This window comes from Eleutherodactylus coqui, chromosome 10, assembly GCF_035609145.1.
Source record: "Eleutherodactylus coqui strain aEleCoq1 chromosome 10, aEleCoq1.hap1, whole genome shotgun sequence".
NCBI classification, from domain to species: Eukaryota; Metazoa; Chordata; class Amphibia; order Anura; family Eleutherodactylidae; genus Eleutherodactylus; species Eleutherodactylus coqui.
The window spans coordinates 72,563,297-72,579,555 of NC_089846.1; positions in this window are offsets into that span (position 1 = coordinate 72,563,297).

The following is a 16,259-nucleotide window of genomic DNA, read 5'->3' on the forward strand; positions in this document are numbered from 1 at the left end:
ATTACATTCCGTACGTAAAATTTGGACGCTAATTCTTTTGCGCATAGAATTGAATAATCGAGTTGGGACCCATTAGCTTTTCCTATTCATGACATAATCAATGCTCGTGCCAAATTTGACGTTTCTATGACACAGGAAAGTGAGAAAATTACATTCCGTACATAAAATTTGGACGCTAATTCTTTTGCGCATGTAATTGAATCATCGAGTTGGGACCCATTAGCTTTTCCTATTTATGACATAATCAATGCTCGTGCCAAATTTCACGTTTCTATGACACAGGAAAGTGAGAAAATTACATTCCGTACGTAAAATTTGGACGCTAATTCTGTTGCGCATAGAATTGAATAATCGAGTTGGGACCCATTAGCTTTTCCTATTTATGACATAATCAATGTTCGTGCCAAGTTTCACGTTTCTATGACACCGGAAAGTGAGAAAATTACATTCCGTACGTAAAAGTTGGACGCTTATTCTTTTGTGCATAGAATTCGATAATCGAGTTGGAATCCATTAGCTTTTGCTATTTATGACATAATCAATGCTTGTGCCAAATTTCACGTTTCTATGACACCGGAATGTGAGAAAATTACATTCCGTACATAAAATTTGGACGCATATTCTTTTGCTCATGTAATTGAATATTCGAGCTGGGACCCATTAGCTTTTCCTATTTATGACATAATCAATGCTCGTGCCAAATTTCATGTTTCTATGACACTGGAAAGTGAGAAAATTACATTCCGTACGTAAAATTTGGACGCTAATTCTTTTGTACATAGAATTGAATAATTGAGTTGGGACCCATTAGATTTTCCTATTTATGACATAATCAATGCTCGTGCCAAATTTCATGTTTCTATGACACTGGAAAGTGAGAAAATTACATTCCGTACGTAAAATTTGGACGCTAATTCTTTTGTACATAGAATTGAATAATTGAGTTGGGACCCATTAGATTTTCCTATTTATGACATAATCAATGCTCGTGCCAAATTTCACGTTTCTATGACACCGGAATGTGAGAAAATTACATTCCGTACGTAAAATTAGGACGCTAATTCTTTTGCGCATAGAATTGAATAATCGAGTTGGGACACATTAGCTTTTCCTATTTATGACATAATCAATGCTCGTGCCAAATTTCACGTTTCTATGACACCGGAAAGTGACAAAATGACATTCCGTCATTAAAATTTGGACGCTAATTCTTTTGCGCATGTAATTGAATCATCGAGTTGGGACCCATTAGCTTTTCCTATTTATGACATAATCAATGCTCGTGCCAAATTTCACGTTTCTATGACACAGGAAAGTGAGAAAATTACATTCCGTACGTAAAATTTGGACGCTAATTCTATTGCGCATAGAATTGAATAATCGAGTTGGGACCCATTAGCTTTTCCTATTTATGACATAATCAATGCTCGTGCCAAGTTTCACGTTTCTATGACACCGGAAAGTGAGAAAATTACATTCCGTACGTAAAATTTGGACGCTAATTCTTTTGCGCATAGAATTGAATAATCGAGTTGGGACCCATTAGCTCTTCTTATTCATGACATAATCAATGCTCGTGCCAAATTTGACGTTTCTATGACACAGGAAAGTGAGAAAATTACATTCCGTACATAAAATTTGGACGCTAATTCTTTTGCGCATGTAATTGAATCATCAAGTTGGGACCCATTAGCTTTTCCTATTTATGACAATCAATGCTCGTGCCAAATTTCACTTTTCTATGACACCGGAAAGTGAGAAAATTACATTCCGTACGTAAAAGTTGGACGCTTATTCTTCTGTGCATAGAATTCGATAATCGAGTTGGAATCCATTAGCTTTTGCTATTTATGACATAATCAATGCTTGTGCCAAATTTCACGTTTCTATGACACCGGAATGTGAGAAAATTACATTCCGTACATAAAATTTGGACGCATATTCTTTTGCTCATGTAATTGAATATTCGAGCTGGGACCCATTAGCTTTTCCTATTTATGACATAATCAATGCTCGTGCCAAATTTCATGTTTCTATGACACCGGAATGTGAGAAAATTACATTCCGTACGTAAAATTTGGACGCTAATTCTTTTGCGCATAGAATTGAATAATCGAGTTGGGACCCATTAGTTTTTCCTATTTATGACATAATCAATGCTCGTGCCAAATTTCACGTTTCTATGACACCGGAAAGTGACAAAATGACATTCCGTCCTTAAAATTTGGACGCTAATTCTTTTGCGCATGTAATTGAATCATCGAGTTGGGACCCATTAGCTTTTCCTATTTATGACATAATCAATGCTCGTGCCAAGTTTCACGTTTCTATGACACAGGAAAGTGAGAAAATTACATTCCGTACGTAAAATTTGGACGCTAATTCTGTTGCGCATAGAATTGAATAATCGAGTTGGGACCCATTAGCTTTTCCTATTTATGACATAATCAATGCTCGTGCCAAGTTTCATGTTTCTATGACACCGGAAAGTGAGAATTCCGTACGTAAAATTTGGACGCTAATTCTTTTGCGCATAGAATTGAATAATCGAGTTGGGACCCATTAGCTTTTCCTATTTATGACACAATCAATGCTTGTGCGAAATTTCACTTTTCTGTGACACCGGAAAGTGAGAAAATTACATTCCGTACGTAAAAGTTGGACGCTTATTCTTTTGTGCATAGAATTCGATACTCGAGTTGGAATCCATTAGCTTTTCCTATTTATGACATAATCAATGCTTGTGCCAAATTTCACGTTTCTATGACATCGGTATGCGAGAAAATTACATTCCGTACGTAAAATTTGGACGCTAATTCTTTTGCGCATGTAATTGAATCATCGAGTTGTAATCCATTAGCTTTTCCTATTTATGACAAAATCAATGCTCGTGCCAAATTTCACGTTTCTATGACACCGGAAAGTGAGAAAATTACATTCCGTACGTAAAATTTGGACGCTAATTCTTTTGCGCATAGAATTGAATAATCGAGTTGGGACCCATTAGCTTTTCCTATTCATGACATAATCAATGCTCGTGCCAAATTTGACGTTTCTATGACACAGGAAAGTGAGAAAATTACATTCCGTACATAAAATTTGGACGCTAATTCTTTTGCGCATGTAATTGAATCATCAAGTTGGGACCCATTAGCTTTTCCTATTTATGACAATCAATGCTCGTGCCAAATTTCACTTTTCTATGACACCGGAAAGTGAGAAAATTACATTCCGTACGTAAAAGTTGGACGCTTATTCTTTTGTGCATAGAATTCGATAATCGAGTTGGAATCCATTAGCTTTTGCTATTTATGACATAATCAATGCTTGTGCCAAATTTCACGTTTCTATGACACCGGAATGTGAGAAAATTACATTCCGTACATAAAATTTGGACGCATATTCCTTTGCTCATGTAATTGAATATTCGAGCTGGGACCCATTAGCTTTTCCTATTTATGACATAATCAATGCTTGTGCCAAATTTCATGTTTCTATGACACTGGAAAGTGAGAAAATTACATTCCGTACGTAAAATTTGGACGCTAATTCTTTTGTACATAGAATTGAATAATTGAGTTGGGACCCATTAGATTTTCCTATTTATGACATAATCAATGCTCGTGCCAAGTTTCACGTTTCTATGACACAGGAAAGTGAGAAAATTACATTCCGTACATAAAAGTTGGACGTTAATTCTTTTGTGCATAGAATTCGATAATCGAGTTGTAATCCATTAGCTTTTCCTATTTATGACATAATCAATGCTCGTGCCAAATTTGACGTTTCTATGACACCGGAATGTGAGAAAATTACATTCCGTACTTAAAATTTGGACGCTAATTCTTTTGCGCATGTAATTGAATCATCGAGTTGGGACCCATTAGCTTTTCCTATTTATGACATAATCAATGCTCGTGCCAAATTTCACGTTTCTATGACACAGGAAAGTGAGAAAATTACATTCCGTACGTAAAATTTGGACGCTAATTCTGTTGCGCATAGAATTGAATAATCGAGTTGGGACCCATTAGCTTTTCCTATTTATGACATAATCAATGCTCGTGCCAAGTTTCACGTTTCTATGACACCGGAAAGTGAGAAAATTACATTCCGTACGTAAAATTTGGACGCTAATTCTTTTGCGCATAGAATTGAATAATCGAGTTGGGACCCATTAGCTTTTCCTATTTATGACATAATCAATGCTCGTGCCAAATTTCACGTTTCTATGACACCGGAATGTGAGAAAATTACATTCCGTACGTAAAATTAGGATGCTAATTCTTTTGCGCATAGAATTGAATAATCGAGTTGGGACCCATTAGCTTTTCCTATTTATGACATAATCAATGCTTGCGCCAAATTTCACGTTTCTATGACATCGGTATGCGAGAAAATTACATTCCGTACGTAAAATTTGGACGCTAATTCTTTTGCGCATGTAATTGAATCATCGAGTTGGGACCCATTAGCTTTTCCTATTTATGACATAATCAATGCTCGTGCCAAATTTCACGTTTCTATGACACAGGAAAGTGAGAAAATTACATTCCGTACGTAAAATTTGGACGCTAATTCTGTTGCGCATAGAATTGAATAATCGAGTTGGGACCCATTAGCTTTTCCTATTTATGACATAATCAATGCTCGTGCCAAGTTTCACGTTTCTATGACACCGGAAAGTGAGAAAATTACATTCCGTACGTAAAATTTGGACGCTAATTCTTTTGCGCATAGAATTGAATAATCGAGTTGGGACCCATTAGCTTTTCCTATTCATGACATAATCAATGCTCGTGCCAAATTTGACGTTTCTATGACACAGGAAAGTGAGAAAATTACATTCCGTACATAAAATTTGGACGCTAATTCTTTTGCTTATGTAATTGAATATTCGAGTTGGGACCCATTAGCTTTTCCTATTTATGACATAATCAATGCTTGTGCCAAATTTCACGTTTCTATGACACCGGAATGTGAGAAAATTACATTCCGTACATAAAATTTGGACGCATATTCTTTTGCTCATGTAATTGAATATTCGAGCTGGGCCCCATTAGCTTTTCCTATTTATGACATAATCAATGCTCGTGCCAAATTTCATGTTTCTATGACACTGGAAAGTGAGAAAATTACATTCCGTACGTAAAATTTGGACGCTAATTCTTTTGTACATAGAATTGAATAATTGAGTTGGGACCCATTAGATTTTCCTATTTATGACATAATCAGTGCTCGTGCCAAGTTTCACGTTTCTATGACACCGGAAAGTGAGAAAATTACATTCCGTACATAAAAGTTGGACGCTAATTCTTTTGTGCATAGAATTCGATAATCGAGTTGTAATCCATTAGCTTTTCCTATTTATGACATAATCAATGCTCGTGCCAAATTTCACGTTTCTATGACACCGGAATGTGAGAAAATTACATTCCGTACTTAAAATTTGGACGCTAATTCTTTTGCGCATGTAATTGAATCATCGAGTTGGGACCCATTAGCTTTTCCTATTTATGACATAATCAATGCTCGTGCCAAATTTGACGTTTCTATGACACAGGAAAGAGAGAAAATTACATTCCGTACATAAAATTTGGACGCTAATTCTTTTGCGCATGTAATTGAATCATCAAGTTGGGACCCATTAGCTTTTCCTATTTATGACATAATCAATGCTCGTGCCAAATTTCACTTTTCTATGACACCGGAAAGTGAGAAAATTACATTCCGTACGTAAAAGTTGGACGCTTATTCTTTTGTGCATAGAATTCGATAATCGAGTTGGAATCCATTAGCTTTTGCTATTTATGACATAATCAATGCTTGTGCCAAATTTCACATTTCTATGACACCGGAATGTGAGAAAATTACATTCCGTACATAAAATTTGGACGCATATTCTTTTGCTCATGTAATTGAATATTCGAGCTGGGACCCATTAGCTTTTCCTATTTATGACATAATCAATGCTCGTGCCAAATTTCATGTTTCTATGACACAGGAAAGTGAGAAAATTACATTCCGTACTTAAAATTTGGACGCTAATTCTTTTGCGCATGTAATTGAATCATCGAGTTGGGACCCATTAGCTTTTCCTATTTATGACATAATCAATGCTCGTGCCAAATTTCACGTTTCTATGACACAGGAAAGTGAGAAAATTACATTCCGTACGTAAAATTTGGACGCTAATTCTGTTGCGCATAGAATTGAATAATCGAGTTGGGACCCATTAGCTTTTCCTATTTATGACATAATCAATGCTCGTGCCAAGTTTCACGTTTCTATGAAACCGGAAAGTGAGAAAATTACATTCCGTACGTAAAATTTGGACGCTAATTCTTTTGCGCATAGAATTGAATAATCGAGTTGGGACCCATTAGCTTTTCCTATTTATGACACAATCAATGCTTGTGCCAAATTTCACTTTTCTGTGACACCGGAAAGTGAGAAAATTACATTCCGTACGTAAAAGTTGGACGCTTATTCTTTTGTGCATAGAATTCGATACTCGAGTTGGAATCCATTAGCTTTTCCTATTTATGACATAATCAATGCTTGTGCCAAATTTCACGTTTCTATGACATCGGTATGCGAGAAAATTACATTCCGTACGTAAAATTTGGACGCTAATTCTTTTGCGCATGTAATTGAATCATCGAGTTGTAATCCATTAGCTTTTCCTATTTATGACATATTCAATGCTCGTGCCAAATTTCACGTTTCTATGACACAGGAAAATGAGAAAATTACATTCCGTACGTAAAATTTGGACGCTAATTCTGTTGCGCAGAGAATTGAATAATCGAGTTGGGACCCATTAGCTTTTCCTATTTATGACATAATCAATGCTCGTGCCAAGTTTCACGTTTCTATGACACCGGAAAGTGAGAAAATTACATTCCGTACGTAAAATTTGGACGCTAATTCTTTTGCGCATTGAATTGAATAATCGAGTTGGGACCCATTAGCTTTTCCTATTCATGACATAATCAATGCTCGTGCCAAATTTGACGTTTCTATGACACAGGAAAGTGAGAAAATTACATTCCGTACATAAAATTTGGACGCTAATTCTTTTGTGCATGTAATTGAATCATCAAGTTGGGACCCATTAGCTTTTCCTATTTATGACAATCAATGCTCGTGCCAAATTTCACTTTTCTATGACACCGGAAAGTGAGAAAATTACATTCCGTACGTAAAAGTTGGACGCTTATTCTTTTGTGCATAGAATTCGATAATCGAGTTGGAATCCATTAGCTTTTGCTATTTATGACATAATCAATGCTTGTGCCAAATTTCACGTTTCTATGACACCGGAATGTGAGAAAATTACATTCCGTACGTAAAATTAGGACGCTAATTCTTTTGCGCATAGAATTGAATAATCGAGTTGGGACCCATTAGCTTTTCCTATTTATGACATAATCAATGCTCGTGCCAAATTTCACGTTTCTATGACACCGGAAAGTGACAAAATGACATTCCGTCCTTAAAATTTGGACGCTAATTCTTTTGCGCATGTAATTGAATCATCGAGTTGGGACCCATTAGCTTTTCCTATTTATGACATAATCAATGCTCGTGCCAAATTTCACGTTTCTATGACACAGGAAAGTGAGAAAATTACATTCCGTACGTAAAATTTGGACGCTAATTCTTTTGCGCATAGAATTGAATAATCGAGTTGGGACCCATTAGCTTTTCCTATTTATGAAACAATCAATGCTTGTGCCAAATTTCACTTTTCTGTGACACCGGAAAGTGAGAAAATTACATTCCGTACGTAAAAGTTGGACGCTTATTCTTTTGTGCATAGAATTCGATACTCGAGTTGGAATCCATTAGCTTTTCCTATTTATGACATAATCAATGCTTGTGCCAAATTTCACGTTTCTATGACATCGGTATGCGAGAAAATTACATTCCGTACGTAAAATTTGGACGCTAATTCTTTTGCGCATGTAATTGAATCATCGAGTTGTAATCCATTAGCTTTTCCTATTTATGACATAATCAATGCTCGTGCCAAATTTCACGTTTCTATGACACAGGAAAGTGAGAAAATTACATTCCGTACGTAAAATTTGGACGCTAATTCTGTTGCGCATAGAATTGAATAATCGAGTTGGGACCCATTAGCTTTTCCTATTTATGACATAATCAATGCTCGTGCCAAGTTTCACGTTTCTATGACACCGGAAAGTGAGAAAATTACATTCCGTACGTAAAATTTGGACGCTAATTCTTTTGCGCATAGAATTGAATAATCGAGTTGGGACCCATTAGCTTTTCCTATTCATGACATAATCAATGCTCGTGCCAAATTTGACGTTTCTATGACACAGGAAAGTGAGAAAATTACATTCCGTACATAAAATTTGGACGCTAATTCTTTTGCTTATGTAATTGAATATTCGAGTTGGGACCCATTAGCTTTTCCTATTTATGACATAATCAATGCTTGTGCCAAATTTCACGTTTCTATGACACCGGAATGTGAGAAAATTACATTCCGTACATAAAATTTGGACGCATATTCTTTTGCTCATGTAATTGAATATTCGAGCTGGGACCCATTAGCTTTTCCTATTTATGACATAATCAATGCTCGTGCCAAATTTCATGTTTCTATGACACTGGAAAGTGAGAAAATTACATTCCGTACGTAAAATTTGGACGCTAATTCTTTTGTACATAGAATTGAATAATTGAGTTGGGACCCATTAGATTTTCCTATTTATGACATAATCAATGCTCGTGCCAAGTTTCACGTTTCTATGACACCGGAAAGTGAGAAAATTACATTCCGTACATAAAAGTTGGACGCTAATTCTTTTGTGCATAGAATTCGATAATCGAGTTGTAATCCATTAGCTTTTCCTATTTATGACATAATCAATGCTCGTGCCAAATTTCACGTTTCTATGACACCGGAATGTGAGAAAATTACATTCCGTACTTAAAATTTGGACGCTAATTCTTTTGCGCATGTAATTGAATCATCGAGTTGGGACCCATTAGCTTTTCCTATTTATGACATAATCAATGCTCGTGCCAAATTTGACGTTTCTATGACACAGGAAAGTGAGAAAATTACATTCCGTACATAAAATTTGGACGCTAATTCTTTTGCGCATGTAATTGAATCATCAAGTTGGGACCCATTAGCTTTTCCTATTTATGACATAATCAATGCTCGTGCCAAATTTCACTTTTCTATGACACCGGAAAGTGAGAAAATTACATTCCGTACGTAAAAGTTGGACGCTTATTCTTTTGTGCATAGAATTCGATAATCGAGTTGGAATCCATTAGCTTTTGCTATTTATGACATAATCAATGCTTGTGCCAAATTTGACGTTTCTATGACACAGGAAAGTGAGAAAATTACATTCCGTACATAAAATTTGGACGCTAATTCTTTTGCTTATGTAATTGAATATTCGAGTTGGGACCCATTAGCTTTTCCTATTTATGACATAATCAATGCTTGTGCCAAATTTCACGTTTCTATGACACCGGAATGTGAGAAAATTACATTCCGTACATAAAATTTGGACGCATATTCTTTTGCTCATGTAATTGAATATTCGAGCTGGGACCCATTAGCTTTTCCTATTTATGACATAATCAATGCTCGTGCCAAATTTCATGTTTCTATGACACTGGAAAGTGAGAAAATTACATTCCGTACGTAAAATTTGGACGCTAATTCTTTTGTACATAGAATTGAATAATTGAGTTGGGACCCATTCGATTTTCCTATTTATGACATAATCAATGCTCGTGCCAAGTTTCACGTTTCTATGACACCGGAAAGTGAGAAAATTACATTCCGTACATAAAAGTTGGACGCTAATTCTTTTGTGCATAGAATTCGATAATCGAGTTGTAATCCATTAGCTTTTCCTATTTATGACATAATCAATGCTCGTGCCAAATTTCACGTTTCTATGACACCGGAATGTGAGAAAATTACATTCCGTACTTAAAATTTGGACGCTAATTCTTTTGCGCATGTAATTGAATCATCGAGTTGGGACCCATTAGCTTTTCCTATTTATGACATAATCAATGCTCGTGCCAAGTTTCACGTTTCTATGACACCGGAAAGTGAGAAAATTACATTCCGTACGTAAAATTTGGACGCTAATTCTTTTGCGCATAGAATTGAATAATCGAGTTGGGACTAGAGATGAGCGAACGCGTTCGTCCGAGCTTGATATTCGTGCGAATATTAGGGTGTTCGGGATGTTCGTTATTCGTGACGAACACCATGCGGTGTTCTGGTTACTTTCACTTCCTTCCCTGAGACGTTAGCGCGCTTTTCTGGCCAATTGAAAGACAGGGAAGGCATTACAACTTCCCCCTGCAACGTTTAAGCCCTATACCACCCCCCTGCTGTGAGTGGCTGGCGAGATCAGGTGTTCGCCTAATATAAAAGTCGGCCCCTCCCGCGGCTCGCCTCAGATGCGGTGTGAGTTAGATGAGGGACAGTGCTGTTTATACCGGAGCTGCTGTAGGGAAAGAATTGGTAGTTAGTGTAGGCTTCAAGACCCCCCAAAGGTCCTTATTAGGGCCACTGATAGCTGTGTGTTGGCTGCTGTTAGCAGTGGGATTTTTTTTTTTTTCTCAAAATCGCCTCTGCAGACCGTTGCACCTGGCATTAGGGACAGAAGTGCTGCATAGGCAGGGAGAGTGTTAGGAGTGAGTGTAGCCTTCAAGAACCTCAACGGTCCTTTCTAGGGCCATATTTATCCGTGTGCAGTACTGTCCAGGCTGCTGTTGGCTGTGCTGCATTTTTTTTGGGCTTCTCAAAATCGCCTCTGCAGAGCATTGCACCCTCCATTGATACTGCAGGGAAAGAATTGTATAGGCAGGGCCACAACACAGTTATTATTCATAGAATATACGCAGTGCTGCCTGTTGGTGGGAAAAAACTGAAAACAAATCTATTTGTCCAGCCTGTGTCCGTCCTTACGCCTGTGTAGACGTGTGAGCTGCGTGAAAAACATTGCTAAATCATACGCAGCCAGCTACGCTTTACTGCTGGGTTCGCCATTTGCTTTCCTTAATTGGGAAAAAAAAATACCTGCTCTCCAAGAGTTATAATAACTCTGCTACCCTCACGTTCTGTGACACATAAGCAGGGACACAGCGCAGTTATTAAACTTCGCAGGTTCATTGAATATACGCAGTGCTGCCTGTTGGTGGGAAAAAACTGAAAACAAATCTATTTGTCCAGCCTGTGTCCGTCCTTACGCCTGTGTAGACGTGTGAGCTGCGTGAAAAACATTGCTAAATCATACGCAGCCAGCTACGCTTTACTGCTGGGTTCGCCATTTGCTTTCCTTAATTGGGAAAAAAAAATACCTGCTCTCCAAGAGTTATAATAACTCTGCTACCCTCACGTTCTGTGACACATAAGCAGGGACACAGCGCAGTTATTAAACTTCGCAGGTTCATTGAATATACGCAGTGCTGCCTGTTGGTGGGAAAAAACTGAAAACAAATCTATTTGTCCAGCCTGTGTCCGTCCTTACGCCTGTGTAGACGTGTGAGCTGCGTGAAAAACATTGCTAAATCATACGCACCCAGCTACGCTTTACTGCTGGGTTCGCCATTTGCTTTCCTTAATTGGGAAAAAAAATACCTGCTCTCCAAGAGTTATAATAACTCTGCTACCCTCACGTTCTGTGACACATAAGCAGGGACACAGCGCAGTTATTAAACTTCGCAGGTTCATTGAATATACGCAGTGCTGCCTGTTGGTGGGAAAAAACTGAAAACAAATCTATTTGTCCAGCCTGTGTCCGTCCTTACGCCTGTGTAGACGTGTGAGCTGCGTGAAAAACATTGCTAAATCATACGCACCCAGCTACGCTTTACTGCTGGGTTCGCCATTTGCTTTCCTTAATTGGGAAAAAAAATACCTGCTCTCCAAGAGTTATAATAACTCTGCTACCCTCACGTTCTGTGACACATAAGCAGGGACACAGCGCAGTTATTAAACTTCGCAGGTTCATTGAATATACGCAGTGCTGCCTGTTGGTGGGAAAAAACTGAAAACAAATCTATTTGTCCAGCCTGTGTCCGTCCTTACGCCTGTGTAGACGTGTGAGCTGCGTGAAAAACATTGCTAAATCATACGCAGCCAGCTACGCTTTACTGCTGGGTTCGCCATTTGCTTTCCTTAATTGGGAAAAAAAAATACCTGCTCTCCAAGAGTTATAATAACTCTGCTACCCTCACGTTCTGTGACACATAAGCAGGGACACAGCGCAGTTATTAAACTTCGCAGGTTCATTGAATATACGCAGTGCTGCCTGTTGGTGGGAAAAAACTGAAAACAAATCTATTTGTCCAGCCTGTGTCCGTCCTTACGCCTGTGTAGACGTGTGAGCTGCGTGAAAAACATTGCTAAATCATACGCACCCAGCTACGCTTTACTGCTGGGTTCGCCATTTGCTTTCCTTAATTGGGAAAAAAAATACCTGCTCTCCAAGAGTTATAATAACTCTGCTACCCTCACGTTCTGTGACACATAAGCAGGGACACAGCACAGTTATTAAACTTAGATAATTCATTCACTAGAGGCAGTGGGGCCTTTCGTTTTCCAAAAAGGGCAAAAATTATATTTGGCCTGCAGTCTTGCGCCAATTTATTTCCTGCCTGGGAAATCTAATCACTGGTAATACAGCATGCTGAGGGGTAGGGGTAAGCCTAGAGGACGTGGACGTGGACGTGGCCGAGGACGCGGAGGGCCAAGTGAGGGTGTGGGCACAGGCCAAGCTCCTGATCCAGGTGTGTCGCAGCTGTCTGCTGCGCGATTAGGAGAGAGGCACGTTTCTGGCGTCCCCACATTCATCGCCCAATTAATGGGTCCACGCGGGAGACGGTTATTAGAAAATGAGCAGTGTGAGCAGGTCCTGTCCTGGATGGCAGAAAGTGCTTCGAGCAACCTATCGTCTACCCGCAGTTCTGCGCCGTCCACTGCTGCCAATCCGAATCCTCTGTCTGCTGCTCCTCCTTCCTCCCAGCCTCCTCAGTCCACTACAATGACACCTGCTCAGGAGCGGGAACACTCCCAGGAACTGTTCTCGGGCCCCTGCTTAGATTGGGCAGCAGCGGTTCCTCTCCCACCAGAGGAGTTTATCGTCACTGATGCCCAACCATTCGAAAGTTCCCGGGGTCCGGGGGAAGAGGCTGGGGACTTCCGCCAACTGTCTCAACAACTTTCTGTGGGTGAGGAGGACGATGACGATCAGACACAGTTGTCTTGCAGTGAGGTAGTAGTAAGGGCAGTAAGTCCCAGGGAGCAGCGCACAGAGGATTCGGAGGAAGAGCAGCAGGACGATGAGGTGACTGACCCCACCTGGTGTGCAACGCTTACTCAGGAGGACAGGTCTTCAGAGGGGGAGTCAAGGGCATCAGCAGGGCAGGTTGCAAGAGGCAGTGCGGTGGCCAGGGGTAGAGGCAGGGCCAGACCGAATAATCCACCAAGTGTTTCCCAAAGCGCCCCCTCGCGCCATGCCACCCTGCGTAGGCCGAGGTGCTCTAAGGTCTGGCAGTTTTTCACAGAGACGCCTGACGACCGACGAACAGTGGTGTGCAACCTTTGTCGCGCAAAGCTCAGCCGGGGAGCCAACACCAACAGCCTCACCACCACCACCATGCGCAGACATATGATGGCCAAGCACCCCGCAAGGTGGGACAAAGGCCGTTCACCGTCTCCGGTTTGCACCCCTGCCTCTCCCCCTGTGCCCCAACCTGCCACTGAGATGCAACCCCCCTCTCAGGACACAGGCACTACCGCCTCATGGCCTGCACCCACACCCTCATCTCCGCTGTCCTCGGCCCCATCCAGCAGTGTAGTTCAGCGCACCGTTCAGCCGTCGCTTGCGCAAGTGTTCGAGCGCAAGCGCAAGTACGCCGCCACGCACCCGCACGCTCAAACGTTAACCGTCCGCATCGCAAAATTCATCAGCCTTGAGATGCTGCCGTATAGGGTTGTGGAAACGGAGTCCTTCAAAAGTATCATGGAGGCGGCGGCCCCGCGCTACTCAGTTCCCAGTCGCCACTACTTTTCCCGATGTGCCGTCCCAGCCCTGCACGACCACGTCTCCCGCAACATTGTGCGCGCCCTCACCAACGCGGTTACTGCCACGGTCCACTTAACTACGGACACGTGGACAAGCACAGGCGGGCAGGGCCACTACATCTCCCTGACGGCACATTGGGTGAATTTAGTGGAGGCTGGGACAGAGTCAGAGCCTGGGACCGCTCACGTCCTACCCACCCCCAGAATTGCGGGCCCCAGCTCGGTGCTGGTATCTGCGGAGGTGTATGCTTCCTCCACTAAAGCACCCTCCTCCTCCTCCTCCTCCTCTGTCTCACAATCAAGATGTGTTAGCAGCAGCATGTCGCCAGCAGTCGGTGTCGCGCGGTGTGGCAGCACAGCGGTGGGCAAGCGTCAGCAGGCCGTGCTGAAACTACTCAGCTTAGGCGATAAGAGGCACACGGCCCACGAACTGCTGCAGGGTCTGACACAGCAGACCGACCGCTGGCTTGCGCCGCTGAGCCTCCAACCGGGCATGGTCGTGTGTGACAACGGCCGTAACCTGGTGGCGGCTCTGCAGCTTGGCAGCCTCACGCACGTGCCATGCCTGGCCCACGTCTTTAATTTGGTGGTTCAGCGGTTTCTGAAAAGCTACCCACGCTTGTCAGACCTGCTCGTAAAGGCGCGCCGGCTCTGCGCACATTTCCGCAAGTCCCACACGGACGCTGCCACCCTGCGCACCCTGCAACATCACTTTAAGCTGCCAGTGCACCGACTGCTGTGCGACGTGCCCACACGGTGGAACTCTACGCTCCACATGTTGGCCAGGCTCTATGAACAACGGAGAGCTATAGTCGAATACCAACTCCAACATGGGCGGCGCAGTGGGAGTCAGCCTCCTCAATTCCTTTCAGAAGAGTGGGCCTGGTTGGCAGACATCTGCCATGTCCTTGGTAATTTTGAGGAGTCTACCCAGGTGGTGAGCGGCGATGCTACAATCATTAGCGTCACCATTCCTCTGCTATGCATCTTGAGAAATTCCCTGCAAACCATAAAGGCAGCTGCTTTGCGCTCGGAAACGGGGGCGGGGGAAGACAGTATGCCGCTGGATAGTCAGGGCACCCTCCTGTCTATTTCTCAGCGCGTACAGGAGGAGGAGGAGGAGCATGAGGAGGATGAGGAGGAGGGGGAAGAGACAGCTTGGCCCGCTGCTGACGGTACACCGGCTGATTGCCTGTCATCCTTTCAGCGTGTATGGCCTGAGGAGGAGGAGGAGGAGGAGGAGGATCCTGAAAGTGATCTTCCTAGTGAAGACAGCCATGTGTTGCGTACAGGTACCCTGGCACACATGGCTGACTTCATGTTAGGATGCCTTTCTCGTGACCCTCGCGTTGCACGCATTCTGGCCACGACGGATTACTGGGTGTACACACTGCTCGATCCACGGTATAAGGAGAACCTGCCCACTCTGATTCCCGAAGAGGAAAGGGGTTCGAGAGTGTTGCTATACCACAGGACCCTTGCGGACAAGCTGATGGTAAAATTCCCAGCCGACAGCGCTAGTGGCAGAAGGCGCAGTTCCGAGGGCCATGTTGCAGGGGATGTGCGTAGATCGAGCAGCATGTACATCCCAGGCAGTGCAACAGTCTTTAAGGGCCTGGCCAGCTTTATGGCTCCCCACCAAGACTGTGTCACCGCTCCCCAGTCACGGCTGAGTCGGCGGGAGCACTGCAAAAGGATGGTGAGGGAGTACGTAGCGGATCGCACGACCATCCTTGGTGACGCCTCTGCCCCCTACAACTACTGGGTGTCGAAGCTGGACACGTGGCCTGAACTAGCCCTGTATGCCCTTGAGGTGCTTGCTTGTCCTGCGGCTAGCGTGTTGTCGGAGAGGGTGTTTAGTGCGGCTGGGGGAATCATCACAGATAAGCGTAGCCGCTTGTCAACCGACAGTGCCGACAGGCTAACACTCATCAAGATGAACAAAGGCTGGATTTCCCCAGACTTCTGTTCTCCACCAGCGGACAGCAGCGATACGTAAGCAATACGTAGGCTGCACCCGCGGATGGAAGCTACGTTCTCTCTCACCATCCAAAACGGGGACATTTCTGCTTCATCAATCTGTGTCTAATATTCCTCCTCCTCCTCCTCCTGCTCCACCTCCTGAAACCTCACGTAATCACGCTGAACG